Genomic DNA, 15,138 nt, shown 5'->3' on the forward strand with positions numbered 1-15,138 from the left:
TCAATTTACTTCCTCCATAGGGAATCCTTGCCTCCACTGCTACACCTAGCTGTACTCCCATTATCTGAATAATGGACACATAACCAGATTTCCAGACTCAGCTCAAATGGTACTGCTGTTTAGGAACTTTGATTGTCCCCAAGACGTAAAGTGGTTCACCTGACCCTTTGTGTTGTTCTGTGTACAATTCTAACATTCCTAATCCTATGGCATTCCTAATCCTATATTTATTTACGTGTCTGTCTCCGTGTTTAAAATGTAAGACTCTTTGGGGGAGGAATTAGTCTTATTAACTCTTATCCTCCATACATATGCCAATGCCAGTTACAGGGATGGTTTTTAAGGCTGGCTGAGAGTCACTACAGTAGGTGAGAGAGTGTGGCTTGGAGTCACAAATGTGCTTTGATATCTGGCTATGACACTTCCTCTCTGGGTGATTTTGAACAACTTACTTGGACTCTTATTATTAGTTTCCTCATCTGTAAAACAAAGAAAATTCTACTACACTCATATAATATATGAAATAGTTAGCCAAGTGACTTGAAAGGTAAGGACACTAATCGGTACCTATATACAATAAAAGAAAGAATGAGTCAAAAAACTAAAATCTAAAACATACATGTGACTATACTGATTCTAATACATAAACAATTCAGAAAAACATTTCTACCCACTGTCAATTGGAATGTGTGTGGAATTATTTTTCTGGAATTAATGGTGAATTACTGTATTTCTATGATTTTACACTACTTCTCTTGTGGCTAGCAGAATGTGTCACCCCAAAATATGGCTCTTTGGCTTGGATTATTTGGAACTGATAATTTTAAGGAAAACCAGACACGTGAGAAGCTCTGAAAACAGAGTAGGAATTCCCTTTTGGTATGAAAAATTTACATTAGAAAGTGGGCCTGTACCAGGAAGAGAGCTATTACCTGAGAACTTTTTCATCTCAGAGAGTTATCTGCAAGGCAGGGCAAGCCCTGTTTACTAAACATCTCCTATTCTCACTTTTCCATGAATTGCCTTCTCTTCTTTGAAGCCACAGACCCCTTTCCTTAACTCAGGAAATAAATGGTATATAAAATAATAAATGGTACATAAACCTCCATAGTATAGCCATCTTTTGAATTTTATATCTTTGTGAGGCTCCTGTACATAGATAATTACTTTTTTTCCTCTTGTTAATCTGTCCTTTATTTCAACGGATATCAGCCAAGAGTCTAGGAGGGTAGAGAGAAAATTGTTTCCTCCCTCCCCCTTACCACTAGTTAGATTCATTCACCTGGAGGTTGGTTGAGATTAGTAGTGTAATTCCTGGCAATGGAAAAGAATAATACTAATTGCCTGTGGTGATCACTCCAAAGTGATCAAGTTCAAGTCACATATAAAATGGTCTACTAAGATAGAAAAAATAGAATATTAGAACCTCAATTTATATTTGTAACTGTTGTAAACAAGGGTGATTAACAGCATTCAAAGACAACTTAATTCTTTGTTTGACTTTTACGTATGCATTGTTTACGAGAAAGGTTTAAAAGAATCATTTCCCTGCTGTTAAGGGGCTCAGCTTAAGCAAGGTCTAAAGAGGGTTAAGTTAAATAATGACCTTCTCTGTTTTGGACTGAGTTGTGTTCCACCATCCTCCCCCTCCCCAAATCCAGACACTGAAGTACTAACCTCCAGTGTAGACTACATTTGGAATAGGGTCTTAGAGAGGTAACTAAGGTTACAGTAGGTCATAAGGGTGGGACCCTAATCCAATAGAACTGGTGTCATTATAAGAAGACACTTTACCAGGGATGTGAGCACAGAGGAAAGACCACATGAGGACACAGTGAGAAGGAGGTCATCTGCAAGCCAAGGAGGCCTGGGGAGAAATCAAACCTGCTGACACTTTGATCTCAGACTTCCAGGCTCCACAACTGTGAGAAGATAAATTTCTTTTGTTTAAGCCACCGGTCTACAGTATTTTGTTATGGCAGCCCTCGCTGACTAATACACTGACATATATCTGCTGACTTATTAGGAGCAGAACAGAGCACTGGGAAAGTTATTTAAGAGTCTTGAGACATTTTGAAGGTCCAAGCTGACCTTAGGAGCACAATAGGAGAAGTACAATAGGAGCAACTCACCCTAAATTAAAGCAGATCTGAACCTTACCTCTAAAATATATTCCAATTACCTACTTCCAAATTTCTAAGACCTCCACTGCTTCCACTTCCACTGCTACCACACTAGTCCAAGTGGTCACAAACTCTCACCTGAATTCCTATACCAGCCTCCTAAAGTTCACCAGCATCCATCCTTTTCCTCTCCTATAGTAGTCTTCACACAGCATTGAGTAATCATTTTAAAACACCAACCACGATTTAAAAACTCCTGTTTAACCCTTAAACTGGCTACTAAAGTTCTCAGTCTTTACGGTAGCAGGCAAGTCCCTCAGAATCTCATCACCCTTGGCCCTCCTCTCCTGTGGCATGAAGCTCCTGCTACTCCAGCCACATTAGCTAGAAACTGCCAAGCATTTTCTGGCCTTAAGGGGGTTTTACTTGCTATTTTCTCTGCCCAGAAAGCTCTTCCTAAGACATCTTCACAAGGCTAGATCTTGCATGCCATTCAAGTGTAAGCTCAAATAGCACCTCCTTGGCAAGGACTTTATGGAAACCCTTCTCTCTTTTATTTCACACTGCTTTTCCCCATCTGACATTTTCATAAATTTTTATGCATTTACTATCTACTCCAGCTAAATGCAAGTTCATGAATATAGGGATTTGAGCGGCTTTTCTCATCCCTGTGTCTCTAGCTCCTTGAAAAGGCATAATCTATATAATGATTAATAAATGCTCCCTATTCTAATAGAAATTCTAGTTCTAGAAATAATTGGGGCTGATACTAGAAATACCCCCAATTCAATCACTCTGCTGCTTAGGATATGCTTTGGGCAAAAGGGCTGTGTATGAATGAGAGAGAGAGAAAGAGATAAATTGAAAAAATGACCACCTAGAATTATTATCACCTGGAACCTGAGCAGTTTCATGGATTTTTCTTTTTCTTTTGTTTTGAAATCCCTGAATACGTGGGACACTGGAAAACCGATCTTTTTCTTTAAGTAGCAACGGCGTCTCAAATTTCTGATGCTGAGTTTCATCAGTGAACCTGGTTAAGGCAGCAAGTAGTGACCTGGTATTGCTCCTTCCATGGCAGTCGTGGTAAATGGGGACATTTCTAAGGTTGGGTGCCAGCTCTCTACTAAGTAGTGAGGCATGGCTAGAAGAGGGAATATCTACAGGTTGGCAGTTAAGATCTTCCTCAGGAAGTTGCCCTGGGTTCCTTTTAGAGATTGCAAACAATAGGAAGATCCATTTAAAATCAAAGTAAGCAGAGAGCTGCAGCTGCTTGTGTTTTCTGCACTCTCTGGGGATGGCTGAGGGAGACGGGAAGCAGGTGATATCTGAGAACTGGAATTTGAGGATCAGTGCTGGAGTTGAGTAGAGTTCCATTTCCTCCAGGTAAACCAAGATTTCATTTTTAAGATGGGAAGTCTAGGAAACACAGGCATGATTTTACCTAGCACTCCACAGGCCTGTGTCAATCCACTATCACCCCACATAACCAATACAAGAAAACAACCTATGAGTGTAACACGTAGAGAAAATGATTAAGCAAAACAAGATCTTCATTTAATTTCTTGTACAGTGTGGTAAAATATCTTAAAGTAGAGAATGAAGAGAACTGTTAGAACTTTTCAGAGAATCCAGCACCTTCAACACAAGGAAACAGCTTGGAATTTCAAAAAAAAGTTTAAACACATAGACAGTGAATGTGAAGTATGTGTTTGAAAAATACCATCAAGAACATCAATGCATGTGGATCTGAAACACTTGATACTGGGTAATGCAGTTATCTTCAGACTGATTTTCTGAATGAAAATCTTCCAAAAAAAAGATTGAATGAAGAAAAAACAAAATTGGTGAAGCAGGTTCAAGAGAAAGGAAACTTTTTCCAGAGGCGAAAACTAGTTAAAATGTATAGATCAAAGAAAGGTCTGTCTCAGACACAGTTGTTAACAAAGAGGTGGAGAAGCTGCAGCCAGCTGTTGCTCTGAGTTGCAGTCAGGTGTGTCTAAGAAATCAAGGTTTACTCAGTTGATAGACCACTATGGGTTAGATGAGAAATTGCTACACTATAACAGAAATGATGAAGAACTTATATGTGTTTAATTAATAATTTTTTTCAGAATATCTTTGTAAATGTCAACTTAATTAAAACATACTTATACATTTTAAAGGGAAGATATGAACCATTAAGGGCTTAGAGAAAGATATTATGGTGAACCTGGATCAATTGAGGGCATTCTGTTATATAAACATAAACTAAGATCTAAAATGAAAATTTAATACTTTGAATATATTTTTCAAAACACTTAAAAGTTAAAAAAATTTTTAATCATGTTTAAAAAAAATTTGTACAATACTGGATGTAACTTTTAGGCATTTTTTGATTTCCTCTTTGATTTCTTCAGTGATCTCTTGGTTATTTAGTAACGTATTGTTTAGCCTCCATGTGTTTGTGTTTTTTACGATTTATTCCCTGTAATTCATTTCTAATCTCATAGCGTTGTGGTCAGAAAAGATGCTTAATATGATTTCAATTTTCTTAAATTTACTGAGGCTTGATTTGTGACCCAAGATGTGATCTATCCTGGGGAATGTTCCGTGCACACTTGAGAAGAAAGTGTAATCTGCTGTTTTCGGATGGAATGTCCTATAAATATGAATTAAATCTATCTGGTCTATTGTGTCATTTAAAGCTTCTGTTTCCTTATTTATTTTCATTTTGGATATTCTGTCCATTGGTGTAAGTGAGGTGTTAAAGTCCCCCAGTATTACTGTGTTACTGTCGATTTCCTCTTTTAGAGCTGTTAGCAGTTGCTTTACGTATTGAGGTGCTCCTATGTTGGGTGCATATATATTTATCATTGCTATATCTTCTTCTTGGATTGGTCCCTTGATCATTATGTAGTGTCCTTCCTTGTCTCTTATAGCATTCTTTATTGTAAAGTCTATTTTATCTGATATGAGTAGTGCTACTCTGGCTTCCTTTTGATTTCCATTTGCATGGACTATCTTTTTCCATCCCCTCACTTTCAGTCTGTATGTGTCCCTAGGTCTGAAGTGGGTCTCTCGTAGACAGCATATAGATGGGTCTTGTTTTTGTATCCATTCAGAAAGACTGTGTCTTTTGGTTGGAGCATTTAATCCATTCACGTTTAAAGGTAATTATTGATGTGTATGTTCCTATGACCATTTTCTTAATTGTTTTGGGTTTGCTTTTTTAGGTCCTTTTCTTCTTTTGTGTTTCCCACTTAGAGAAGTTCCTTTAGCATTTGTTGTAGAGCTGGTTTGGTGGTGCTGAATTCTCTTAGCTTTTGCTTGTCTGTAAAGCTTTTGATTTCTCCACCGAATCTGAATGAGATCCTTGCTGGGTAGAGTAATAATGGTAGTAGGATTTTTCCTTTCATCACTTTAAGTATATCATGCCACTCCCTTCTGGCTTGTAGAGTTTCTGCTGAGAAATCAGCTGTTAACCGTATGGGAGTTCCCTTGTATGTTATTTGTCATTTTTCCCTTGCTGCTTTCAATAATTTTTCTTTGTCTTTAATTTTTGCCAATTTGATTACTGTATGTCTTGGCGTGTTTCTCCTTGGGTTTATCCTGTATGGGACTCGCTGTGCTTCCTGGACTTGGGTGGCTATTTCCTTTGCCATGTTAGGGAAGTTTGGAACTATAATCTCTTCAAATATTTTCTCTGGTCCTTTCTCTCTCTCTTCTCCTTCTGGGACCCCTATAATGCAAATGTTGTTGCGTTTAATATTGTCCCAGAGGTCTCTTAGGCTGTCTTCATTTCTTTTCATTCATTTTTCTTTATTCTGCTCTGCAGCAGTGAACTCCACCATTCTGTCTTCCAGGTCACTTATCCGTTTTCCGCCTCAATTATTCTGCTATTGATTCCTTCTAGTGTAGTTTTCATTTCAGTTATTGTATTGTTCATCTGTTTTTTGTTCTTTAATTCTTCCAGTTCTTTGTTAAACAGTTTTTGCATCTTCTCGATCTTTGCCTCCATTCTTTTTCCAAGGTCCTGGATCATCTTCACTATCATTATTCTGAATTCTTTTTCTGGAAGGTTGCCTATCTCCACTTCATTTAGTTGTTTCTCTGGGGTTTTATCTTGTTCCTTCAACTGGTACATAGCCCTCTGCCTTTTCATCTTGTCTGTCTTTCTGTGAATGTGTTTTTTGTTCCACAGGCTGCAGGATTGTAGTTCTTCTTGCTTCTGCTGTCTGCCCTCTGGTGGATGAGGCTATCTAAGAGGCTTGTGCAAGTTTCCTGATGGGAGGGACTCTGGATGTAACTTTTAATACACTACTATTTTATTTTGGTAAAAAAAGTTCTATTATAAATGTTAAAAATAATCCAGTCAGTGAATGTCTAATCCTAAACTGGTCTAAAAATACCTGCATCTCTTCTAAGTTTATGACCCTAGCTTCCATCCTTTTATCACATATTTCCATCTGGATGGTCTAGCAGGTAATTAAACTCATATGTTCAAAATTTTTAAATAAATAAAATCAAAATAAGCAAGTCTAAACATGTTGGGCAAATTTTAAGGTAGGTAATCTTACTAAAAGATTGAACCTCCTGATATTCTGAGCAGGTTGGGACTTGGAATCACATTAATGTGAAATTTTTAAAAATACGGTGCTATTTTGTTCTGACAGAATAGCAATCTCTGGGATCTCTCATGCACTTACTTTATTTATCCAAGCTCTATGTCTACATCTCTCTCTCTTCATATATATATATATATATATATATATATATATATATACACACACACACACACACACACACACATACACACACATATATATACTTTTTTTCCCCCCTTATAACTTCTACTCATTTTGAGATGGGGTTGAAGGGGCCATAGTTGACCATGAGTCAGTTAGAAGCAACTATCCATTAACTTCTGTGCTGAAGTCCCTAGAATTGCCTTCTATCAGATTGACCTTCCCGGTCTGTCTGTATGACAGGCATTCTATGGCTTCTAATATAGGATTTTGTTAAAATTTCTGTTTCATTTTGGAGTCACATGTATTTTTATAATAGACATTTTCTCCCTACTTGAGATAGCCAGAACGAAAGTCTCTGTTCCTGGTAACCAAATTCTGTAAACAGTGCCCAGGAAGTATTAATCTCAGTAGACCTTGCCCTAAATATATCCTTATTATGTTCAGGTCTCGGTTTTCAGTTTTGTGAAGACTTTGAAAAATAGGAAATGGGCTTAGAAGATGAAAATCATGATGTAGAAGGGTTTGAGAACCATGAGCTCTGAATGAAATAAAGAAAACTAGTTGTCTAACCAGATATTGCAAATGTGGGAGCAGGGGCTGGGAAAAAAAGTACTGCTTTCATCAACTGACAGAATGCCTATGAGTGCAAGTGATGATTAATGGTAGAGCCTTAAAAACGTGTAAACCATTTGACTCAGAAATGTGACATCTAACACTGTACCCTAAATTCTGCAAATAATTAGTTATATGGATAGTCATCACAATATTTATAATTTCCAAGAAAAACCTAAAAATTAAATATTTATATATAGGTAATTATTTAAATATATAACTATATAGTATATAAACATTGTATAAAGTGTATAAACATTAAAATGATATTGTAGAAATGTTTATTGACCTATAAATCAATGTTTATGATAAATTAAAATTGAAAGGAAGTTTATATATAATTTTTTTAAATGTCATAAATTTAAAATTTTCTAGATAAAGTTTTAAACCAGAGTTCGACAACAAAAATTACTGATACCTTTAAATAATTCTATTCTGTCCATTTCTAAAATCACTTATTGATTAGCATTAATATTAAATTTTGATTTCAATTCATTAAAATCGTTTTTACAGTGTGCTTCTTGAATAATGTTTTCTTTTAATATCATATAAGAATCAATGAATTAGTATTTTATTCTGGTTTGAGCACACTGTATATTAGCAGGTTCCAATATTTTAAAAATTGCTTCAAATGGCTATTCTATCCTAGATAGTTTATTACTCTGTTCTTATTATTAAAATATGAATGTCATTGTAGTTACTACCCAACTCTTGACACTGCCAAATAATTAATATTGTAAAATTTACAGACTAGAAATATATATGTGAGTGTAAATATAAACATATTACTGGGAAAAGGTTAAGAAATAAATACTGTCACAAATAAATGATCTTTGGTGCTGCCATTTGCCATGTTCCTGTCTTCAATGGTTATAGTTTAAATATGGAACCTTATTAATTAGAATTAAATTGATGCAGGCATTTATTTCAACTTTGTGCTGATACTGATTATGAAAAGAGAAAAAACAGAAATTTCATGTTGATGCTCAAGTACAAATTATTATTATTTAAAATTTACCTAAATCTAGGTATATATGACCCCCCCCGCAAAATCCTCTGTGATCAGATGCCATCTATCCAAGTCTAATTTGGGTTAAACAAAACTGCCAAATCCAGTAATTCCCTCTCATCTGAGGTTTCAATTTCCATGGTTTCAGTTATCCAAGGTCAACCAAGATCTGAAAATATTAAATGGAAAATTCAAGAAATAAACAATTCATAAGTTTTAAATGGCACACTGGTCTGAGCAGCATGCCAAAATCTTGTGCAGTCCTGCTCTGTCCAGGCTGGGGTCCCCAACCATCAACATAGTCTGTTCCTGACACCCAACCATCTATGTAGTCATCACTCAGTGATCCAGGATCACCCAAAGCTAATGAATGATTCTCCTTGTGCTGGATAGTCAGAAGTAGTAGTAGCCTAATGCTATCTCACACTACCTGTGCCATTCACCCCACCTCACCTCGTCACATAGTCATTTTATCATCTTACATCATCACCAGAAGAAAGGTGATTACAGAACAATATTTTGAGAGAAGAGACAGAGACCACATTCACATAACTTTACAACATATTTTTATAATTGTTCTATTTTATGATAAGTTATTATTGTTAATCTCCTTCTATGCCTAATTTATAAATTAAACTTTATCATAGGTATGTATGTATAGGAAAAAAAAAAGTCTATAGAATTTGGTATCATCCTCAGTTGCAGACATCTACTGGGGGTCTTGGAATGTATCCCCCAAGAATAAGCAGGACTACTGACGTAAAAGGACTCAGGTCTGATTGTTTAACTCAGTTGAAATGAATAATGCTCACCAGATCATATGATTCCAAGCTACTTGTTATATTCCAACATGAGATAATGCCTACAGTATATGGGCAGACTTCTGGAATGACCTCTTTGACTCTCTTGATTAATTTTCTAGCTCTAATTAAAATGTTGTTGAATTATATTAACTCAAAATTCTATCATAAATCTAAAGCATACTACATCTTTTCCCAATGTGAACATTTACTATTTCTCCTTTTCAAATGAAAGGGGAGACATGGGGCAATATAAAATAATTATATCTCTACTCAAACAACTATACATTTTCAAATTTATTCTTGTTTTAATACCATAAACATGAATAATGTAATTTTTTTCCTGAAAGTGACTCCAGGAAAGTTAACCTTTAGTAGTTTACAAAAGGGAAACGATCACTATTTAATGCTTTTGAGTATGGTAAAGCTGAGATGATTTAATTATTCCATTTATGTTAATGAGACCATTCTCTGATCACTAATTATAATCTGGTTAAAAAAATAGTACTTGATATACTTTGCAATTGTAGTATTTATCCATTCTGTAAGGTAATTAGCATTAAGAACTGTAACATATTGGGACACAGCAATTTAAGGTGACAAAAATTGCTGGAGTAAAATCATATATAGTCCTTTGGAGATTTCTCACTTTACTTTAATGTAAAGTTTGATGGGCTATTAGTTTTCATTAATGGTGGCTTGAGTACTTAGAGAAGACAACTGTGTCCTATACTTAGTACTGGGAAAATTGCCTGGATATATTTCATATATTACTGTTACTTTAATGAATAGTATTATAGCAATTAGAAGACTGACGGCTTAGAAAATTTAGGTGGTTGTATTTGAAGTCCTTTGAACTAAGTGACATTGTGCAGTAAACTAAAAAGTAAATTACCCCTCTTTAAAAAGTATGCTTTGAAAGCAGAATCACTTAAGATATACAGCATAATTATAGTGCATTTAAAATAAACTGGTTTGTATATATCAAATTACAGAGGGAAATGCAATATACGTATAACAATTAAATCACTGAATCTTTTGCTGAAAAGCGGTTGTAAACACGATTTTTAAGTAAATAAGGTATCGTTTGAATCCTTTTAAATGATATGTTATTTGTCCAGCTTTTCATCACTTGTATTTTCTTAAGTAGAACTTGCTTACGTAATTCAGGTATAAACATGACAATGATAATTATATAAATACCTAATATAATTGCACTGGTGATCATATATCTAAGAGAATTCACATTTTTTTCAATCCTCGTGATAGAAACTGGCATTATTTTTTCTGATATGTTTTAAAGACTCCATTAAAAGAACCATTCTCAAGCATTATAGACCATGTTTCATGAATGCTTTCTACTGAGTAATATTTTACAAATGTATACTCTGGTGTCTAGAGATCATTCTCTCAAAAAATGTCAATCTTTTTTTAAAGAATATGTTAATAATTTTCCTAAATCTAGATAATTTTAACTGGCATAATACAATTTCATAAACATATAAATCACTCAAGCTTTTAATTTTAGAACATTTGAAATTAAAGCAACAAACTAGAAGTTCTACCAAGTTAAGTTTGTTCTAAAAAACTATAATTAATTTCTTCATATGACTGATTTATGGTTTATTATTTCTATAAACATACACTGTAACAGCTTGAATAATCATTTACTAGAAATTTCTTTGTTATTAAAATGCATAATTAATAGCAACTTTGTATAAAATAAAGAAAAACACATGGGGCAGAACTAATTTCAACATCATTAAGAATTTCATACACACAAAAACTAAAAGCTTTCCTTTAGAGAAGTAAAGTTATTGTAGAGGACTACTTTTAGCTCATATTATATGCGTAAATTAACTGTATATACTATTTTAGTAGATTAGTTCAATGACAGCAGTAAAATTACATGTACATATCAGGTACTTTTTAAACATAGCAAAAGCTCCATGGAGGAGGAAAGTAAGTTGGATGCCTAGAGCATTAAAAAACCAAAAAGCAAACAAAACAAAAACAAAAAAACTCTTCTAAAAGCAAAAAGTATTTGAAAATATGGTCCATTAGTAAATGTGCATTTCCTGTTTTCTTTCTCTTCCTTAAATGCTCTTCCTCCCAGATACCTGAATAACTCACTCCTTCACTTCCTGCAGATTCTTGCTCACTTACCATTTCCCAGTGAAAACTGCCATGACCTCACTACTTAAAATTATAATTTTTCTGGTTCCTCTCTCCCAACGCAAGTCAACACTCCCTATTCTTATGCCCTGGTTGAATTTTTTCCATTAGTGTCTTTCACCACCTGACAAATTTTACTTCACTCATTTATTTGCTTTTACAGCTGACCCTTGGAAAACTTGGGGGTTAGGGGCACAGGCCCTCATGGAAGTTTAAAATCTGGGTATAACTTATAGTCAGCCCTCTGACTATGTGGTTCCTCCTTACCTGCAATTCTGCAACCAAGGGTTCAACCAACTGCAGATTGTGTAGTACCGTAGTATTTATTATTGAAAAAAATCCCCATATAAGTGGATCCACGTAGTTCAAATCTGTGTTGTTCAAGGGTCAACTGTACACTCTTTTCCTACACTGGGAATACCGGCCCCTTATAGTAATGGAATTGTTACCTGCTTTATGCCCTGCTGTTTACCTAGCACCTAAATAGTGCCTGCCTCAAAATAGTCACTTGATAAATTGTTGAATGGGTGAATGAATCAAAACTGTGACAGATGAGTATGCTCTCTCTATTATGATACAATATATAAGTATAAATAGAAACATAAGAGAAGCAAATCCTGACTCTTTTTCATTAAGTTACATTTAAAAGAAAGAAAACAAACATAAAAGTGTATCGCCACTCTCTTCTCTGCCACCCTATCTTTCCAAGACAATTTGATACCAGCAGCTTTTATAAACACCAGGTATTTGTTTTTATTTATATATTTTTAAGGCTTTCTATTTTAACCAAAATTTGTGATGATAGGCCAACAGTCACAATATCAGGCTTCATACAGGTGATTGGTCTCTGAGGATAAGAAGGAATCTTTTCGGGGCTTCCCTGATGGCACAGTGGTTGAGAGTCTGCCTGCCGATGCAGGGGACGCGGGTTCGTGCCCTGGCCTGGGAAGATCCTACATGCCGCGGAGCGGCTGGGCCCGTGAGCCATGGCCGCTGAGCCTGCGTGCGTCCGGAGCGTGTGCTCCACAACGGGAGAGGCCACAACAGTGAGAGGCCCGCGTACCGCAAAAAAAAAAAAAAAAGAAGGAATCTTTTTGATATGAGTGGGTTTCTCAAGCTTGGCACTACTGACATTTTGGACCAAACAGTTCTTTGTTATGGGAGACCCTACTGTGCCTTGTAGGATGTTTACCAGTATTCTGTTTTTTACCCACTAGAATGCAAACCTTTCTTCCCAGCAGCTGTGATGTTTTCAGACATTGACAAATATTCCCTGGTAGACAAAATCACCCTGGGTTTGAGAATCACTGGCATAGTGAGAAGAAATCTAACTCTGGAGGTAGACAGAATTATGTTAGAGACCCAGCTTAGACCTTGAACCACCCACAATGTTTTCAGAGGCAACACTGCAGTTTCAATATCTCCTTTGCATGGTAACTGTGTCTATTAGTACTAAAGTGTAAATTTGGAGAGTAGACACTCTCTAAACAATAGTTATTGAGATAAACAGTGCAGCATAATGGATAAAAGAACATTATTTAAAAAAATATATATTTTTAAAGAAATGCATACATATGATAAAAATTGGAACATTCTGTATAGGCTTTTTGAACCTATTTTCAATTAAAAATATATTCTAGAGAATGGTTCAAGTCAATATATAGATTTACCTAATTTTTAATAGCTGCATAATATTTCACTCTACATGAACATTTCATGATTCATTTGGCTAGTCCTTTATAATACACATGTCGGTTTTTTTCCCCCAGCCTTTTCTAATTACAAGTAACACATATATTCTTGTATACATCTCAGTGCACATATATCTCAGTGTTAACTATAGCTACAAGACACATTCCTGGAAGAAACTCAAGCTTTAAAGACTAAGAATAATGGACTTGAAAGCTTGCTACACTATTTATTAACCAGGTAACTCTGAGCTATTAATTTAGGCTGGCTGAACCTTGGCTGGGAGCTCTGGAGTGAGCAGTGTTAATAGTACCTCTCTCAGGGGACTGTGAGAATTACATGAGTTAAGATTTGTAAATTAAATACTAGAATGCTTTATTTATTTAGACTATCAATTATTATCATTAAAGAGAGTAATGCTGTTAGGCCCAACTGTGATAGACTACCTTTAAGAGACTAAAACATTCCAAACATCAAAGTTTTTGTTTTGTTTTGGAACTCTTTCACTTGTGTGTGTTTTAGGGTATTCTTTTTTTTTTTTTTCCTTCTTCTTCTTAAGCTTCTTCCATGAAGCTGTTTAGTTCCTTTGAGAACAAACAGTATTCAATACGGCTCTTCTTTTCTTGCATTTCCATATACACATGTATGTAGAATACATGTTGGAAATGATTGTTGTATACACTTAATCATGTTATTCATTTTCTTCCCTATACAATTCAAATCCTTATATTTCAAAGTATTTTCCTTTAATATTTATTTCTATATATATTTAAATTGTACAGTATATTTATGGTTGTGATCATTCTACATAAGCATTTGCCTGCTTTGATTGAAAATATATTTTGATTGCTGTGGTAGGGGTTTGGTGTGTAGATGGTCATTGTTTTATTTATTCATACATTCTACTGTTACATAACAAAATGTACTCAGTGCAAAGCATCTTGCTGTGTATCATGAATGATGCATATATGAATAAAATGCAGTCCCAAGCTACGGAAAAGTGAGACATTTTCACTCATTAGAAAAGACAAAGAATATCTCACTACATTAGAAAAATACAAAGGGGTTCAGAGAAGGGAAACGTTTCAAATCACTGAGCTATAGTTGAAGTAGGCCTTGAAAGGTGATACTTCACCCATTAGGGTGGCTGATAAATATGGAAGGCAGTCAGAGAACAAGGAATAGCAAGACAAATGGAAATAAGTAGGACATGATCAGATACAGGGGAACAGTTTGCCTGGATGTATTGCAGCTCAGGGGTAGAGGAGGATCAAATAAAAAGTATAGTTATGATAGGGAAGGCTCTTGCTGGTAATGGAAACCACATGTAACTTGAATCAGGATCTCTGAGCTTGCGTCTCAGAGGACAGGGTTTTCACAAATCTTACTGACCCTATTTCTTTATCTATAAGGTGGGACAAATAATGCTTTGGGTTTTAACAAAACTTATTGACCTTAAGTTTCATTTATCTATAAGGTCAAACTGATAATATTGTGACAAGCAACTTCTGGTGAATGAAAAGGAGAGAAAAAAATGAGCATTTCAGAGTAGGTTGTGAGTGCTTATTCCAGCCTCTGAAATATTATGGCTAAGGAGGGGGTAGGCGGGTGCCACAGGAGTTCTGAACCTTGCAGGTCTTAATAGTTTGGGGATCGGAGATAGGAAAAGTGGGAAGAAGTTGTTTTAGTAGCCCAAATAAAATGTTAGTATCTAACTAGACTGTGAAAGGAAAACAAATAAACAACAAAACAAATAAAGGGGCAAAGCTATCAGATATAAAAAGAAAACCGGCAATCCAAGGAACAGCCAAAGGGAGGGAAGATTAAAAGAAAGAAAAGGAAGGAAGGGAGGGAAGAGTCTCATAAGAAGTAAGAACTCCTTTGAAACTAAGTTTCAGCTTCTTTGCACATTCAGAGGGAGAAAGATATTCATTAAGCTATGATTAAGAACAAAACAAAACAAAAAACCTGCACGTGACAACATGTAAAATGGACTTGCC

The 15,138-nt window shown here is 35.3% G+C and overlaps 1 protein-coding gene and 1 pseudogene across 1 annotated transcript in view; one reads left to right on the forward strand and one right to left on the reverse strand.

The window, feature by feature from the left end:
* Nucleotides 1-15,138, reverse strand: part of LRP1B (LDL receptor related protein 1B) — a 1,473,103-nt gene that overhangs the window by 542,989 nt on the left and 914,976 nt on the right. The gene's annotated exons all lie outside the window — the stretch shown is intronic.
* On the forward strand, nucleotides 3,534-4,220 carry LOC136126096 (swi5-dependent recombination DNA repair protein 1 homolog pseudogene; annotated as a pseudogene).

The sequence above is a fragment of the Phocoena phocoena genome, chromosome 7 (genome assembly GCF_963924675.1).
Source record: "Phocoena phocoena chromosome 7, mPhoPho1.1, whole genome shotgun sequence".
Taxonomy (NCBI): domain Eukaryota; kingdom Metazoa; phylum Chordata; class Mammalia; order Artiodactyla; family Phocoenidae; genus Phocoena; species Phocoena phocoena.